The sequence below is a fragment of the Camellia sinensis genome, chromosome 15 (genome assembly GCF_055761805.1).
Source record: "Camellia sinensis isolate YWXY chromosome 15, ASM5576180v1, whole genome shotgun sequence".
In the NCBI taxonomy this organism is placed as follows: Eukaryota; Viridiplantae; Streptophyta; class Magnoliopsida; order Ericales; family Theaceae; genus Camellia; species Camellia sinensis.
In genome coordinates this window covers 128,950,198-128,964,034 of record NC_138975.1, presented here as the reverse complement: position 1 = coordinate 128,964,034, position 13,837 = coordinate 128,950,198, and the positions used below count along the sequence as shown (strand labels likewise).

Sequence of the window (13,837 nt, the reverse complement as noted above, 5' to 3'; positions counted from 1 at the left end):
TGTATTCTGAACTCGAGTTTCTTGGTTGCGTACTGTTGAATATGCCTTGCATATCTTCTTTTCCCATAAACTTGGCTATTGGGTTGTTGTGGTTGCGTTTGGGACATGTTCGTTGTTCGGTTTCCCAACTCTTGTTGTCTAGAATTTTGCTCTTCCGCTCGAGCAGCACTTCTTGCGCTCAAGCGGGCTTTGCAAACTCTCAGTACTTTTGCAGATCCGCAAACTACTGAGAGAGTATATTTTACGTTCGAGGGAGTGTGCGCTCGGGCGGTCATTCTTGCGCTCGAGCGATGTTCATCTGTCTGCAACTTATTGTGTCTGACGCTCAAGCGTTAACTCTTGCGCTCGAGCGGACTGTGCGTATATCTTTTCGTAGCAGCCTCCTTTTACATCATTTTTTCATCTCTTTGTCTCTTAAAACCCTAGATCTAGAGTTTCTCTCTCTAAAACTCACTCTCTCTCTACTTTTTCATCTAGATTTAGTGGTTTCTACACTCTACTCTCTTTGATAAAAAGATAGAGCATCTCAAGGGCTTTATTCTCATCCTAATAGACACTACAAGAAATTACATTTTTCGCAACGCAAGAAAATATGTTGCTAAAAGGGAAAATTCGTTGGCAAAGAGTTTTGCCGACGCAGAAAGCTACGTTGGCAACCCGTAGGCAAAAGTGAGTCGGCAAAAGTTTTTGCCGACGAAATTATCATTGCGTTGGTAAAAGTAATGCCTTTAGCGACGAACATAGTCGTCGGTAAAAGCCTTCATCCATCGTCGGCAATTTACCTTGCGTCGGTAAAAGTCATTCAAATATGATGATTGTGTGGCACTTTTCGCGACACAAATTTGCATGGGCAAAAAATATACTTTTAGCAACAAAATATGCGTCGGCAAAAGTAAACTTTTGGCGACACATTTACGTTGGTAAATGTTACCATTTGCCGACGATTTGTTTGTCGCTAAAGCTTTACTTTTGGCAACGACAAATTGACATTGGCAAAAAATACACTTCTACCAACACAATATGAGTGGGCAAAAGTAAACTTTTAGCGACACATTTTCGTCGGTAAATGTTGCCATTTGCCAACGATTTGGTTGTTGATAAAGCTTTACTTTTGGCAACGACAAATTGGCATTGGCAAAAAATACACTTTTAGCAACATAATATGAGTGGGCAAAATAAACTTTTGGCTACACATTTACCGACAAGTTGTTTGTCGAGAAAGCTTTACTTTTGGCAACAACAAATTTGTAGCGGCAAAAAAAATTGAAAATCATATATATTTTTTTATAAGATTTACATATTTACAAGAGGCATCCCTCAGGCACTACTATTACAAACAAATAACATTGATATTAAATCACCTAAAGTTGATGTGTAGGCAAAAAAACACTACTGAAAAATATGCTTTTGGAAGCATTGTATAAAACCTAAAAGGATAAACTCACTAAAACACTCAAATACATCCAAATTGTGAACCCATAGTAAAAACAGCAGATAACAAAATGAAACATGAAACTAACAACCCAAACTTGCAGCAGACCAGCATCTAGCAGCAGCCCGCTTCACAGCAACATTGCAGCAGCAGCAGCCCAGCAAAATTCTGCAGCAGCACACCGGCAGCAGCAGCAGAAGACCAGCAGCAGCAGCAGCAGCAGACCAGCAACAGACCAACAGCAGCAGAATTAAAGGTACCAGTAGCTACATCAAACACATAAAAACACAAAAACAGCTGCGAAATACCAGGGCACATGTTTACACTGTTCGATATATCTAAAATAGAAAAGGGATAAATAAATAAAGAAGACGAAGAAAATAATCCCAAACAATGATGCAAATGATGAAAGTGTGGCATAAATGGTAATGAGCGGGAAATCTGCAGTTCTAAGAAGTTAATCACGAACTTGGAAATTTATATCACATTGTCTTTTGTATAAGGTTCCTTTTCCCCAAACGATGGCTGAAGCCAAAACAAAAGAAAGCAAGATCACAAATGCACCCTTCTCAAACACCCAACACCTATCCTATCTTTAGCCAATAACGTTAGAAGAGTCTTGGGAGCATCATGTATAAGCATAAAAGTTAGTTTCCCTCCATATCAAATTCAACTCACAAACACAGACATTCCTAAGAAAGTGTAAAGTCCATATTTGCACTATTGTTACAATGTAATGAAGATGAACTCTTATGATTACATGGATTAAAAAAATGGATGCATTATTGTTAGAACTTACATCGTTCCTGCCACACGGGTACTGACATGAGTCATGTTGGCTGGAATAAGTTTTGGTAGACCAAAATCTGAAATTTGGGTGTCAAGTCTTTCTCGAGGAGAATATTGCTAGCTTTGATATCTCAATGAACGATATGTGGTCACACAACAAAGCTTGGTCAGTATGGGATTGATTTTTGGTTCCCTTCAAACAAAGAAAAAGGAAATAAGGCATCAATGACTGATTCAATAAGATTATCAATAAAAAATAACATAGATAAAGTCAAAGTGGAAACCTAAAAGTGGCAAAAGAGCAATAGAACCATTATCATCAAGATGTAACTCTGCTTTTACAAGCTTTGCAGTTATAAAATACATGAAAAGAGAGTCATAAGCAGTCAGAAATTGAACAATTACGAGCAGGGTATGGTGCGAAACAATCTAGTAGAAAAATTCAAGAGTACATGACAAAAGCTAGCATCAGCAGCCACACGTCTTTCCAGTAATATGCAACCATTTAAACAAACAGTCTATCATTATCAAACAGTTCATCTTGCTAAATAACATCCACTGCCACAACTTGTTAATCCCTAAAACATGGGTTTACAGGTGGATATTTTGATCATGGGAGTTGCTTCTTGATATAAAGGAGATTTTAATTACAACAACCATAGAAGATGTATTAAGAGAACTACAAATTAATATAATAGTTTATAAGATTCTCATGAAACTTACAATAGGCCAGTAAGGTAGCCAAAAATGTGCATCCGAGCTGAGGGACTGTACTTGAATACATATATTGTCTCACAAAGGCGTCTCAATGCTTGAACTTCCATCAACAAGAGCAGAAATACAGATTGCCAAACCCTGTATCTATATTTTACAATGCGCAAATGAGAATGAGATTATGAAAAGAAAGGATATTCGAACCCCCAGTTAAGTAGTTGACAATAGTGGAGTATTGTAAAGGCCCAGAGGCCAATGGTGCCTCTTTATATGCATAAAACCAAGTTGTGACCAGCAACAATGTTGTCCACACCACAGCCAACACATAAAAATGACAGAAGAATTTCTGAGGTACAGTGAATTTCTGCAAATCAACAATTTAACAGAGACATTTATTATGGATATATGAATAACTTCAGCCAAAAAATGTACTTGAAAGCATTGCAGCCAGCAGCAGACATACAGGGAATGAACACCATAGCAGCCAGCAGCAGACATACAAACCAACAACCACCAGGGAATGAACACCACAGCATCACAGCAGACAAACAAACCAACAACCACCAGAGCAGACAGCATTGCACAGCATAAATAATCAGACTAACTCTGCTTCAAACAAGTCTCGGTGGTGGAATATGATAAATCTGTCATTCATGATGCAAGGAAAGAACTTATGTCCAGACAACAATTGATGTCATCTTGAAGAGAAATAAAGAATTTGGGCATTCAACAGATACTTAAATAGTCCATTGTCGTTCACTTAGAAGTTGAGATGAGTGCATTGCATTTGAAAGCATTTGAATATATGTACAACTACTCTTTTGCAAGTGTTAAGCAAAACTACACAAATACAATTTCACAATGACAGCTTTAATTTATAGGATAGAAAGATTACATACGTATCTACAGCCTACTAGATTTCTCCTAATTCTACTAGAAAAAAGACTCAGAAATAGAGAATTTTGGCTGTTTGACAATTAAGACTTTTCTATACCTAATAAAATCACAAATAACAATCCAATAATACAGCTTGACTAAAAAAAATGAAAAAAATCCCTGGATAGATCCATACTTCTACAACCCAAATCTAGCAAAATTGAAAGTAACAAAACCACCCTTAACTACTAAACCAAATAAAGCCTAAATAAACATGTCATATACTCATGAACTAATGAGAAACATGAAATGAACACTCATGTTGATCCTACACTTAATTACAGAAGTCCAAGTGCAGTCCATGTAAAATTGGAGCCTTGCCCCTTTTTAGAATATTATGAACTAGACATCCATGTCCTATTGCATTTACCTAAGCTAATATACCACATTATGCATTACAATGCAACTTCTCAATCATGAACATCTAACATGGAAATATATCAGTCATATATTGCAGGAAATTAATCTCGCCACATCGATGTTCGATGAACGATAAAGTGAAAAAAAGAAAATATTGGCACCTAGGTGTTGAATCAACTGTCAAGTAACCACTTGGGTCCTTTGCCACGGGAATCCTGAGTGATTTGAAAATTTTAATGTCTTTGTGAATGGAGTTAGATTTGAGTCCAACATTCTTTTGAATCTTTCTCCATTTTATAAACTACAAAACCATACCTTCTTAGGCATTGTCTCTCCTCCATCTAATACTGACTGAATACAGGTTACACTATATTATACTACTCTCTAATACTGACTGAATACAGGTTGCTGTCATTATGTAGTTGGGCAGCCAGTGAACACAAAATCATGGTCCAGCTATTGTCTTCCTCTCTCAACCTAGATTCAGAATTGTCTATACATTCCAATCATCCAAAAACTAGCCTTAATTCAAAACCATCCAAAAAGAACTATCCTTAAGTTATAATTGTCCAAAAGGTTATAAACTACCCAAAAACTATATCATATATAAGTTTCTTAACAAAGTGTTGTTAAAAAAAATCCTATAGTCAAATAAGTGTTGTTGTTCTGCAGTATACGGAGAAGCCACCATCCAATAAATTAGGATTTGACAGCTGAAACATTTTATAACTAGCATATTCATCTTTATAATTGAACAGAATCATTAACAGATCAGATCAACTAAATCCATGTCTGATCTGTTAACAATCAGACCTATTAGATTCTGATAGTAATTGAATAATCACATTTCAATCACAAATTATTGGATTAGATTCAGCTTAGAATACAGTCCATTGATGGGCCTAGTCTCAGGTTTATATTCCTTTTCATTTTAAGACAAATTTTCCAAGGAGATCTTGTATTTCTGATTTGCCTCACCGCCACCAATGATGCTAATTATAGTTGTATCAGTGACCAATTAAGGTGCTTAAAAAGATAAAATCCACATCAGGGACATTCTTAGTTAGCTCACAAAAAAATAATCCCAAGTCTACCACTACAAACTCAAGTGTTATTCACAACGTTCATTCAGAATCTTATAGTATGGACTTAGGGCCATATTTTAATTAAATGAGAGGAAAAGCAGAGGGTAATCAAAATATAAAAATACCTTGTGTATGCTGATATTATTCCATCTTTAGTGAAACTATCTTCTTGTGTGCCAATCTCATGCAAATACAGACAATCAGGATTGCTGCAAGACTGCACCAAAAAAATTCCAATCCTCACCTATAACCAATAGTCCAATTTCCAATCAATAATTCAGAAATCATGCCACATTTCTCATCCAGGCATGACAATACTTTGTGATTCCAAAGCATGCCCTGCAAAATGAAATCCCAACACCTACATAAGAGAATACAGAATAGAACATAAATCTTGAATGTAGCCATTTCCCACCTCAATGATCTACCATCCAAGGTAAACCCATGCACTGATTGAATACATCGAACCGCTTCCTCCTCCTTTGAGTAAGTAATATATCTGGGATAGAAATCACGTTTAAGAACAGAACAGTTGTAGTGAAGTAATGGAACAAAAATATGTAAACAAGCCAGTATCAACATACAATTGGATAAAAAGCAGAAATAAACTGCATCTTCAGATTAGGCAGTTTCCTTGTACATATGAACTAATAGAATAAGCAAGAGATTGAAATGAACAAGCAATGTTTGACATAAACATTTTGAAGTATTTATAACTCAATTTCACTTCTCAAGGAAGATAAAAATAAATACATAAACAAAAACTAGCAATAATGAAAACACTTAGACTTACACACTACAAGTATTGTTTGCAAAATGTTGAATAGCACCACCTGCTGTCCGAGATATAGACACCTTCAGCACCTTTCCATACTGACCAAAATACTCTCTCTGCTGGAGAAGCTGCTAATAAAATGATAAAACTGTTAATGAACAGACCTATACCCCTGTTGTGACAGATGGTAAGGAGGAGAGAGCGAGAGAGAGAGAGAGAGCAGAAAAGTACACACGTCTTCATCTGCCAGATTAAGAGGTAACCTCACAATGTAGACAAGATTTCGTTGAATCACTCGCACACTGCTAAGTTGCTTTCTTCCTTCAGATGTTTTACCTTTTGCCTTTTGTGGCTTTACTTTTCTCTCCATATTCATCTCAAAAAAATGAAATATCAGAGATTAGATTCATATCTAAAAGAAGTTAGAAAACTTGGGAAAATTTGGGGCAGATTCTGTAGAGAATGCATGTTAATATCAGAGACAAGCTAGTTTGTGTACATACAAAGAAATGCAAAAGCCTAAAAAGTTACTGAAAATGAAAGACCTAAACATTTCATGAACCAAACACTGTATGACATCAAGTGAGACTTGAAATTCAACTCAAACACATAAAAATCTTCACAATACTGATAAATTCAAATAAAATCTAACCCTAAAGAAGTGTTGAAAACAATTCAAATGAGGCAAAGACCTAAACAGGACATTTCTAGCAAAAAACAGAACAAGGTTCAAATACTCTACTCCCGAAAATCAAATTTCAAGACCAAACAATCACAAGATTCGACGAAATCCGATCCACATAATTGGAAAACTTTAAAATGCCAAAAATAAAACCAATTCTATAGTGAAAACAATGGATCTCTCACTAGACTAGCAAAATATATTGAAAACGATACGAAAATTTTGACCAAAAAAAGCTGAAAGTGGAGTCTAACACTATGGCATCAACATAAGACTATATAACTTGCTTTGGTCCATTGAAAAATAAATCCATCAAATGATTAACATTTTCACCTCATCAAATTATGTAATGACAAATGCCAAATAAAGACATTAAAATCTTACCAAGAAACCCAAGAGAGAGAAGCAAAGCAATGAAAACGAATGGCAATCCTACCAAGAAACCCAATGGCCTGCAATCTGCCACTTAAATTAATATCTCTCTCTCTCACTTCCCTTTCTTTGTTGTTTGTTTGATTCTCTTCTCTCTACTCTTGCAGATTTTGTTACATTGAAGGAGAGCCTTCCACTGCGGAACAAAGAAAAAATTCAAAAAATAAAATAAAAATAAAAAACTCAGTGATTAGAGAGAAGAAGGGAAGAAAAGATGTCAAACCCGTTTCCTCTTATTGTGGAAGATAATATACAAATTAAGGTAAAAAATTAATGTGATAGTAATATTATCTCATCATTAACACGTAAAAATTAAGATAAATAATATTTTTCTAAAAACAAATAACATAAACAAGTAAATTTTTCTATTGCATTACTGACCTGAATTTTCAGTTCCTGTAAAACCTGACACCTTCAGAATTCTATCTTTGTAGTTGAAAGCATATGGGTTTTAAGTGAATATATTCGTGTTCATATTTTCAACAAGTCTAATAGTTATACTTTGGTGTACAAATACCATCGGGAAGATTTCATTAATTACCTGTGCTTGAACTCACTTCACATTGTGAACTTTCACAAGTATCAACTTTGTCATGATTGATATAAACCTTAAAACCTACCAAGAGAAACTTAGCATGAAGGAAACCATATGAAACCATAGCAAAAATAACCATTCAAAGTCCTATATGACAAGAACAGGCAAGTTAATTCGTTATGTTTTGATATGGAGGAATAAAATAAAATAAACCAATTTCATTGGCAATAAATGTCATAAGCACATGAACATAATAAGTTTTATCTTATAGGCATATTGTCAAACACAATGTGTGCAAGGTATACATATTAATAAACACTGATTTAACACACAAACGTACAAATCCAATACCAACATCTGCAAACAAAAGAAATTGAAAAACATGATCCTAAGTAAGAAACAAGTATTCATAGTGCTCTCCAAGTGATTGTAGGATGTCACTCACCTTGACAATCAATGTTGTAGCACCGAACATGTTTGGAGTGTCTACCCCATCGAGATAAGCTTTGATTTCTGGGATACCAGGTCCAACCGCAGTGGGTGTGAAACACACACAGAGAACAGCAGCAACCATGGTCAGAATAAAATTAACACCAGTAAAAAATATAAATCCCATCAGGTACCTGCATACACCAAGATGATTGCCAAAGCATTTCTCAATTCCCAGCTCTAGCCAAGGTAAACATTTTTTTTTTTTTGGGTGAAGGATATTTGAGAATTATCTGTTAGCTGAAAATATTTCAAATGAGTTTCTTAATTTAGTGCAAGGATATAACAATACCTTTCTTCTTCTATGTAGCGAACCACGGAGAGATGCTTGTACCCTGCAATATTCTCAACTGCAAGATTGATGAACGTGGCAATTATGCCAGTTAGAAGCCCAACAAGGAAAGCCAGCGTCCATTTTAAGAAAATATATTGCAATACTTGGACTTTTGATCTGCTTCTCCAGTCATGCTTGAAGAGATCATTCTCATTGATCCTGTATAAAAAGAATTTGCTGCATAAAGAAGAATGTGAAGAAGAAAAAGGAACATTAGAATGCAAGAACAGAGTAAGATGTTTTTACTCATAGTCCAAGCTCTCAATATGAGAGACCTCTTCATGAGTTGTAATAAAGGATTTGCATGGGTGAGTTGTAATAGATAAGCTCTGGAAAATAGGCAAGTAACAAGAGCACCGATCGGTCTTGGAAATTTCTAGGAAAAGTGATGAAATTTGTCTTCTTCTATTATGTATGTGGATGATTTGAAGCCCACGTGCCCAAAATCTGCAAGGAAAGAGTTAGAAACCAAGCAAACAGGAGCGTTATATCACTGGAGGCGGCAGCGGTATACCACTCTTACACACTTTTTATATATGTTATAGATATATATCAACATAAATTACATATATAAAGCAGAAAAGGAAGATGAAAACATACTTTTAACCACGATCTTGCTTGCGATAGGGAAATTGAATAGTGAGGAGGAGGCATGAAGCCTTAAAGATTTGGGTTTAGTTTGAAATTTAAGAGATGTGACAATAATGGGGTGGGGAGTTACAAAGGAACCGAACCAAACTCCTGTATGTGTAGAGAGTAACATTGTGGATGCCTTGAAGCTCTGCTCATGATACACTATCAGGAGCTTTTAGATACTCATACTTTTTCAAGCATATATATATAGGTCATTAACAAATAAATTCATATCAATTCCATAAATAGATTATAATCAGCAGGTAGCTTTGGTAACTAGTATCCATGTTAAGCTAGATTACCTCTCCTGCAGCATAGTCAATCAGAAAAACCTTGGTCAGCATCTTTAGTGGATGTTGCAGAAGTTTCACGTATCACAAGTGCTGATTCAGCAAGTTCTTCATCAGATAGATTGGCAATATGCACGCCTCACAGCAACGTTGCAGTAGCAGCAGCCAGCAGAATTAAAGATGAAGAACATCTAAACAACAACGTAATCACTATTGTAGTGTGTTACCGAGTGGAAGCAGTAAAGATGAAGCCATATTTTCTTTCTTTTGGTAACAAAAATTGAATTTCAACGCAATCACTATTATTGTAGTCAAACAATAATTCTATATTTAGAATTTAGTATGTTCAAATTTGTAAATCTACACTTACAAGGATAGATGCTTTTGATTTTATTAAAATCAAAACTTTACACACAACAACAAATGAATAGCATTAACTAATTAAATATGCACAATAATTTAATAATCAAAGATGGATAGCTGTTAAGTGTTAAAGTAGACTTGAATAAATGAGAAGTCAAAAACTGAAACTAGAAAATGGATTTAATTTTCATATGTAGCATTTCACATTGTGGAAGGAAAGGGAGTTCAAAATAATATTAAAAGGACAAAAGCTTAAAACACTGATTAGATATTAAGGCTAAGTTTGGCAAGTTGAAAAAAAGTTAAAAAGCCAAAAAGTTATTCAAAAAGTTAAAAAGTTATCACTATTCACCAAAAGTCAAAAAGCATGACTGCACAATTCTCAATCCTAATTTTCCTCTATCCACTAACTTATACAAATTTTTAATACACATTTTTCCATAAAAAGTCAAAAAGTTAACCCAAACATTCATATTTTTTCCCTCAACTTTTTAGTCAAAAAGACAAAAAGTACACTTATTTAGGACACCCCAAACAACCCATAACTATAATATTCTATAAAGTAGCATGAATTGTGAATATAGATTGAAAAACATGTAAATATTCTTGGGCCCCATGAAACCATGATAAATGAAGTATCTAGCAAGAAATATGAACCTGTAATGGCATAGGAGTGATGATAACTAGAAGAAACTTTAATAATTTCCTTGGAAAGTCTAGAAACTTTGAGGGGCTCCTGCATTAATAATACAAGCAAATTACATGGTCAATTCAAAAGGAACTCCATAGGAAACATTACAAATAACAATCTAAACAATCACATCTCTTTTTCCATTTTATTGGTACTAAAATAGTCGAAGAAGATAGTGAGTGAAGTTAACCAAAATAAACAGAAGTAGAAAAATAATATGTAGTTTGAGTGGGAAATTTATGCAAACATGTGTGAAGCATTGTAAAAAAACACAACCAAAACTGTGCCATCATCAAATAACATGACCGTCTTCATAAATATGCCTTATTTTAACCCATAACAATGCACAATGAAAAAGGGTTTAATTTTACCAACATCAGCCAAGCAATCACACACAACCATATAAATCATGTCAGAAAGTCCTGCCTAAAAGATAACATACATACTCTTAACAAACATTTTATCATCTTGTAATTCATACCCTAAGGCTACTCATCATACCCATGCTTCCATCCATTATGGTCCTTCAGCACCATCCAGAGCACAGCCTGCAAGGGTACCATCAATCAGAAACTACTTTACTGCACAATCATCCAATAGCTGGTTGCTACCTGTATTCACAAGAAATGCCCCTGCATAGATCAAGGCACTCCCCTGTAAGTGCAAGTTATAGGAATCCCAGTATTTTTCTTTATAAAATAAATGTACTAAATGGAAGAAACCCTGGAAAGTACCAGGCTTTATATGCTGCAAACAATCTGCATTAATAATTTGAATTGTTTCGTTTGTCAAAGCACAATGAAGAGAAATAAGGTCACTTGCAGCAAGTAAATCATTAAGGGTATCCATTCTTTGGGCAGGAGGGAACATCATTGAGGATCTACTCAACTTTCCTTTTCCCTGCATGAATGTAATTAAGGAAAAAATTAATTAGATGACACATTTCACTTTCCCTGTGTAACGTAATTAAGGGTAATTAATTAGATTAAGTCATATATATTAGAGGACAAATATCCAATACATGACAGGAACATCAAATTCAAAAAGCCAAAAAGAAGCACATCTAGTTCTCAAATAACATATATTAATGCCTCTGGTAATACATATAAACAAAACTTAATGTACTAACAACACTTCGCTGAAAAAGATTACTAGCACTTGAGATTCTTCTCAACTTGTTGCTTTTACAAAAAACCTCTAAGATTTCCAAAGATCAATAGACTAGATGCTCTCCAATGACAACTCTAATCAATTCAGTCACATATAACTATTTCTTAGTTCCAAGACAATAGATTGAACAACTCTAATACCTAACTAGGCCTGTCTCTTGTTGGGAATTTTATAGAGCTTTAATTTAAGTTTCGAAGTTAAGCTATTTCAGAAAACAACAGAACGAAATCTCATTGAATTTTCTTATTTCCTTTTCTCAGCAACCAAACAAAAAATGAACTACAACAGAGCAAGAAGAAGAAAAAAAAAACGCAGCAAATCAAAGCTATAAAAAAGTGATTAATCAACTTACTCTCAGAGCTCAATCACTACAGATCCCGAACTAGAACCCCCGCAAAATCCAACGAAACAAACAGCTGAACATAAAAAATATATATATAATTTAACAACACATCAAATTGAACATGAATTCTGAAAAAATAAAGAAGGAACAGATTGCATCAATTAATAAAAACTGATACAGAGAAAAATTCAAAAAAATAAATAAATAAAGCCAGAAATTGATTAGAGAACAGGGGTTAAAATTCAAAAGAAGAAATTGAAGAGAGTACCTTCAAGATTCATGTCAGTCATATTACTGTGAGAGAGAGATAGGGAGAGCGAAGAGACCGATCAGTGTTTATGAAGGGGCTAGGGCAAATATAAGGAAAAGGGGGAAAAAAATATAAATGTTAGGGTTTACCGAGAGAGAGAAATAGGAGGATATACATACCAGTTATTATGGAGAGGCCGGTGATGACAAGAAGCCATGCTCACCGGCGGTGGTGACGACGGAAGGAGAGAGGAGATGAGTTGCGCGAAGGTATGGAGAACTAAGGAAGGAGATGAATCTCACGCAGAAAGTCAGTAGAAAGTCAGTAGAGTTGGCTATGAAAAACAATTCAACACAATTTTTAGGTTTTTTTTTTTTTTTGGAAAAATTAAAATTAATTTGAGAGCAATAAAAATCAAACTATATTTTTAAAATTTTAAAAAGTATTTATGACTTAAAAGATAAAATTATACAAAAATAATAAGTATTTTTTTATTTTTTCACCCAATTGTTTTTTGTTTTTTAGAAAAAGAAAATTGAAGCTAGATTTTGAAAATAAAATCCAACATATTGAAATTAATAATCTAACCACATTCTTTGAAAAAGGTTTAAATTATCTCCAATTAGTCATCTCAACTTAAAAATGTGTTTGGACTTAATGGGTTTATTTTGTGATCTAATTCAATAATCACTTTAATTTTACGATTCAGTAATTAGAATATTTAAAACTCTTTGAAAAGTTATAATAAAAACACAATCACTAAATTATTTTATTTCACTAGCAAAACTTTTACCGACGAATAGTGTTATCGTCGCTAAATGGTTAACTCTTTGCCCACGCCAATTTGTCGTCGCCAAAAGTAAGCACACTAATAGCAACGCTCATTGTGTTGCTAAAATATAAGTCCCGTAGCTAAAAGTTTTGAAATTTTGGCGCTTAGTGAATGTTATGCTTTTTTAGCGACGGTATCAAATTGCGTTGGTAAAGGTATACTTTTACCAACGAAATTGATCACTGTGTTGCCAAAAATATACTTTTGGCGATGAAAAATTGACGTCGTCGCCAAAAGTAGTCGCCAAAAGTGCAATTTCTTGTAGTGAGAGTTGGATTTCGGCGTGTTTGAAGTATCTCCATTCTCTCTCTTGACTTTTGGACTTGAGGTAGGGTTTTTTTATACTCTCATATGGTTTTTGACTTGGTTATTCATTGGTGTGTAAGAAACATTGGAACTTGAGGTGATTTTGAACAAACCTAGGGTTTTGATTTAAAATTAAAAAGAAAAAAGGGTTTTCAAGTGTAGGTGTTGAGAATGATTATGAGTGTAGATATGAGGTTGTGTGGTGTTGAGATTGTTGATTTTGGCACATGGATTGAGTTTTGACGAAAATTTGGTTCTGTCCTAAAACTTCTTGAAAGATTATTTTGTATAAATAATGAAATTGGCAATGGAAACACGAAATTGGATGGGTGTTTATATAAATGGTGGAGTTGGGTATGTATTACCTCTTATCTATGGAAATTTGGATAATTTATC

General features: G+C 34.4%; 1 long non-coding RNA gene across 4 annotated transcripts; it reads right to left on the bottom strand.

Moving 5' to 3' along the window:
• Window positions 1-1,244: 1,244 nt before the first annotated feature.
• On the bottom strand, window positions 1,245-12,411 carry LOC114307493 (uncharacterized). 4 transcript variants are annotated; one of them, XR_014356544.1, is made up of 14 exons: window positions 12,322-12,411; window positions 12,063-12,126; window positions 11,275-11,440; window positions 11,152-11,172; window positions 11,022-11,088; window positions 10,507-10,585; window positions 8,810-9,677; window positions 8,522-8,722; window positions 8,186-8,253; window positions 7,747-7,821; window positions 5,442-5,655; window positions 2,945-3,299; window positions 2,506-2,566; window positions 1,245-2,414 (listed from the first exon to the last, which is right to left on the bottom strand). It is a non-coding gene; the product is annotated as an uncharacterized LOC114307493 (long non-coding RNA). The 4 variants fall into 4 exon arrangements; XR_014356545.1 differs by having other exon boundaries at window positions 11,042-11,088; XR_014356542.1 differs by having other exon boundaries at window positions 11,022-11,172.
• Between the last annotated feature and the right edge of the window lie 1,426 nt (window positions 12,412-13,837).